Source organism: Astyanax mexicanus, chromosome 20 (assembly GCF_023375975.1).
Source record: "Astyanax mexicanus isolate ESR-SI-001 chromosome 20, AstMex3_surface, whole genome shotgun sequence".
NCBI lineage: Eukaryota > Metazoa > Chordata > Actinopteri > Characiformes > Acestrorhamphidae > Astyanax > Astyanax mexicanus.
The window spans coordinates 17,792,905-17,798,061 of record NC_064427.1 but is presented as its reverse complement, the minus strand read 5'-3'; positions in this window follow the sequence as shown (position 1 = coordinate 17,798,061).

Below are 5,157 nucleotides of genomic sequence, written 5' to 3'. Positions count from 1 at the left end.
GCAGGTGGCTGGCCTGTGAAGCTGTGGCTGGTTCGTGAGGCTGGTTACTGAGGCTGTGGCAGGTTGAGGAGGCTGTGGGCTGGTAAGTGAAGCTGTGGCTGGTCAGTGAAGCAGTGGCAGGTCAGTAAAGCTGTGACTGGTCAGTAAAGCTGGGGCTGGCCAGTGAGGCTGTTGCTGGTCTGTGAAGCAGTGGCAGGTCTGTGAAGCTTGGGCAGGTCAGTAAGGAGGTGGCAGGTCGGTGAAGCTGTGGCAGGTCCGGTGCAGCAGCAGTCAGTCAGTAAGTTGAGGAGCGGCAGCAGCAGCATGCCTACACACTTCCCCCTGAACCACTGTGATCCTCACACACCCCCACCTCCCTTTACCCTACACTGAGGAGTGGGTGTGTCACCCCCCTCCCCCGCTCTCTCTCTCTGTCTCTTTTCTCTCTCTCTCTCTCTCTCTCTCTCTCTCTGTCTCTCTCTCTTTCTTTCTATCTCTCTCTCTCTCTTTCTTTCTCTCTCTCTCTGTCTTCAACATCCACCAATCATATTTATTATTATTTTATCCATCCATCCATCCATCCATACATCCATTATTATTTTTATTTTATCTATATTATTCATTCATCCATCATTATTTCATTTATCCCTCCATTCACTATAGTATTAATTTATTACCAATTTCATTCATACTTTCAATCACCTTTCTGTGTATTCGCCATCCTGTCTGTCTGTCTGTCCGTCTATCTCCCTCACTATATGTCTCTGTGCTGTAATTTATCAGTGTTGTCTCTGGTTGTTGAAACTCTCTGGGTTCTGTGGCAGCTGGTTGTGTAGGGCAGGGCTGGGAGTGGCAGGTTAATTTCTCAGTGTTTTCTCTGGCTGATGAGACTCTCTGGGTTCAGTGGCAGCTGGTTGTGTAGGGCAGGACTGGGAGTGGCAGGTTCATTTCTTAGTGTTGTCTCTGGTTGTTGAGACTCTCTGGGTTCTGTGGCAGCTGGTTGTGTAGGGCAGGGCTGGGAGTGGCAGGTTAATTTCTCAGTGTTTTCTCTGGCTGATGAGACTCTCTGGGCTCTGTGGCAGCTGGTTGTGTAGGGCAGGACTGGGAGTGGCAGGTTCATTTCTTAGTGTTGTCTCTGGTTGTTGAGACTCTCTGGGTTCTGTGGCAGCTGGTTGTGTAGGGCAGGGCTGTGAGTGGCAGGTTCATTTCTCAGTGTTGTATCTGCTTGTTGAGACTCTCTGGGTTCGGTGGCAGCTGGTTGTGTAGGGCAGGGCTGGGAGTGGCAGGTTAATTTCTCAGTGTTGTCTCTGGTTGTTAAAACTCTCTGGGTTCTGTGGCAGCTGGTTGTGTAGGGCAGGGCTGGGAATGGCAGGTTAATTTCTTAGTGTTTTCTATGGTTGTTGGGACTCACTGGGTTCTGTGGCAGCTGGTTGTGTAGGGCAGGGCTGGGAGTGGCAGGTTAATTTCTCAGTGTTTCTCTGGCTGATGAGACTCTCTGGGTTCTGTGGCAGCTGGTTGTGTAGGGCAGGACTGGGAGTGGCAGGTTCATTTCTTAGTGTTGTCTCTGGTTGTTGAGACTCTCTGGGTTCTGTGACAGCTGGTTGTGTAGGGCAGGGCTGTGAGTGGCAGGTTAATTTCTCAGTGTTATCTCTGCTTGTTGAGACTCTCTGGGTTCTGTGGCAGCTGGTTGTGTAGGGCAGGGCTGGGAGTGGCAGGTTAATTTCTCAGTGTTTTCTCTGGCTGATGAGACTCTCTGGGTTCTGTGGCAGCTGGTTGTGTAGGGCAGGACTGGGAGTGGCAGGTTCATTTCTTAGTGTTGTCTCTGGTTGTTGAGACTCTCTGGGTTCTGTGGCAGCTGGTTGTGTAGGGCAGGGCTGGGAGTGGCAGGTTAATTTCTCAGTGTTTTCTCTGGCTGATGAGACTCTCTGGGTTCTGTGGCAGCTGGTTGTGTAGGGCAGGACTGGGAGTGGCAGGTTCATTTCTTAGTGTTGGCTCTGGTTGTTGAGACTCTCTGGGTTCTGTGGCAGCTGGTTGTGTAGGGCAGGGCTGTGAGTGGCAGGTTAATTTCTCAGTGTTGTCTCTGCTTGTTGAGACTCTTTGGGTTCTGTGGCAGCTGGTTGTGTAGGGCAGGGCTGGGAGTGGCAGGTTAATTTCTCAGTATTTTCTATGTTTATTGGGACTCTCTAGGTTCTGTGGCAGCTGGTTGTGTAGGGCAGGGCTGGGAGTGGCAGGTTAATTTCTCAGTGTTGTCTCTGGTTGTTAAAACTCTCTGGGTTCTGTGGCAGCTGGTTGTGTAGGGCAGGGCTGGGAATGGCAGGTTAATTTCTTAGTGTTTTCTATGGTTGTTGGGACTCTCTGGGTTCTGTGGCAGCTGGTTGTGTAGGGCAGGGCTGGGAGTGGCAGGTTCATTTCTTAGTGTTGTCTCTGGTTGTTGAGACTCTCTGGGTTCTGTGGCAGCTGGTTGTGTAGGGCAGGGCTGGGAGTGGCAGGTTCATTTCTTAGTGTTGTCTCTGGTTGTTGAGACTCTCTGGGTTCTGTGGCAGCTGGTTGTGTAGGGCAGGGCTGGGAGTGGCAGGTTAATTTCTCAGTTTTTTCTCTGGCTGATGAGACTTTCTGGGTTCTGTGGCAGCTGGTTGTGTAGGGCAGGACTGGGAGTGGCAGGTTCATTTCTTAGTGTTGTCTCTGGTTGTTGAGACTCTCTGGGTTCTGTGGCAGCTGGTTGTGTAGGGCAGGGCTGTGAGTGGCAGGTTAATTTCTCAGTGTTGTCTCTGCTTGTTGAGACTCTCTGGGTTCTGTGGCAGCTGGTTGTGTAGGGCAGGGCTGGGAGTGGCAGGTTAATTTCTCAGTATTTTCTATGTTTATTGGGACTCTCTGGGTTCTGTGGCAGCTGGTTGTGTAGGGCAGGGCTGGGAATGGCAGGTTAATTTCTTAGTGTTGTCTCTGCTTGTTGAGACTCTCTGGGTTCTGTGGCAGCTGGTTGTGTAGGGCAGGGCTGTGAGTGGCAGGTTAATTTCTCAGTGTTGTCTCTGCTTGTTGAGACTCTCTGGGTTCTGTGGCAGCTGGTTGTGTAGTGCAGGGCTGGGAATGGCAGGTTCATTTCTTAGTGTTTTCTATGGTTGTTGGGACTTTCTGGGTTCTGTGGCAGCTGGTTGTGTAGGGCAGGGCTGGGAGTGGCAGGTTAATTTCTCAGTGTTTTCTATGGTTGTTGAGACTCTCTGGGTTCGGTGGCAGCTGGTTGTGTAGGGCAGGGCTGGGAGTGGCAGGTTAAAAGCTCTGCACTGTTAAAACTGATGAACAGCAGCAGCTTATCCTTCATCACTAAACACTGTCTTCATCTCCATCAGCTCTTCCCTGAACTCCAGCACTGTGTGTGTGTGTGTGTGTGGTCGGGTGGTCTTTGTTCTGGGGGTAGTTGGGAGGCAGGGAGCATGCTCAGAATTTAAACACTTTCACTCAGAGATCGCTGTGGAAGAGGCTTTGGGTGGAGGCCAACACGTTCTCTCGCAAACATTGTAGAGAAAGAGTTTTCCAGGCGAGAGAGCTCTCTCACACAAAGAGCTGCCGCACAATGAGAGGAGGACTCGTCTGCCAGAACTGTGACGGGTATAAAAGCTGCAATTATAAATATCGTTTAGATCTGTCATAAAGTCGATCACGCTCTGAGTGTGTATTGATCGATGCGTTTTTTGTGTAAAAGCTGCTCAGTCTTCCTTTAAATAAAGAAAACAGTCATCAGCATAGGCACAAATAAAACCAACAGTGTGTAAACCGTCCAAAAGTATACAGACACTCTTATTTTTACTAGTGAAAATGGTAAATTTTCTTATCTAAAATCCACCTATCCAGTTTTAGTTGCATGCACACACACTGTAAAACCCAATAAGTTCAATAAACTCGAAACATTTGTTGGAACCGATTACCTAAGAAAATTTTAAGTCCATGTAATAAAATAAGCACAGTGAACTTAACAAATATATATCAATTGCTTTGCATAATAATTATTCTTTGCATGTGATGGTCAGGTAAGTAAACCTTTGTAGATTTGTATTTAGTCTTGTCTTTTATTTCAAATATTTTTAATACTCATATAACAGTAAGTAAGAAAGAAAATGCTATAGAGTAAACAGATACAGCAAACAGCCAACATAACATAACATTACTGCAGCTCAGAAAATGATACTAGTTCTTATAGCCTACAACATAAAGGCCAAGCATTTAATCATTATAATATATGATCTACAAGGTAGGATATAAGGTAGCCCAGGAGGAATGACTACACACTGATAGTGAGTGTCAGAAAATGGGGGGGACACCCATTATGCAAATAGGTTGTGCCAGAAGCCAATGAAAAAGAAGCTGCCAATGGCAGCAGACTAAACTCAGTTATTGAGTATTAAGTTGATTCAACTCAAGGATCTCTGTTTGAATGTATATGTGGCCAGAAATGTTCACTTAACTCAAAATAGTTGAGTAATGTTTAGAAATATATATATTTTTTAACGTAAAAGAGGTTTTATTAATTTCAGATAAATTGTGGGTTAACAGTGCAGTTTCCAATCTCTAGATTGCATGGAAAAGTATTGCCAATAGAATAGGACTCAACAACTGGCATCATACTGAATGGAATGTATGTGTTTTCTCTGGATTGATGGAGCTTCATCCAATACTTTTATTTGAGATAAATTGGGAACTTTGGGATTAAGATGATGTGGGGTGGTGATCATCTGACATCCTGATCTCACTAACAATGCTCAGTTTGGTCCCTGAATGCAATCAAATCCTCACAGCAATGCTCCAAATTCGAGTACAAAGTTTTTTCTAGACACTAGAGGCAGTTGCTCCATCAAAAAACGTAAAACACATTTTTGAATACCAATAACTGTTGGTTTATACATTATATATTTCTTATACAAAGATGAATTCCAGGGTATTGGCAGGTGTTAGAAAGCTGATATCATTATGTGGGAGACTCCTGGATCTTCCAGGAGAGGTGGCAAGCATTGACTGTGAGGAAATTGAGCTGCATTACATTGAGTGACCTTGATTTGAAATGCCAGAATTTATTATTAAAAATAGTCTTTGACCTCCCTATTGCACCTGTGGCTGAATGCAATCAAATTCTCACAGCAGTGCTCCAAGATCTAGTAGTCTTTTCTGGACATTAGAGATAGTTACTCC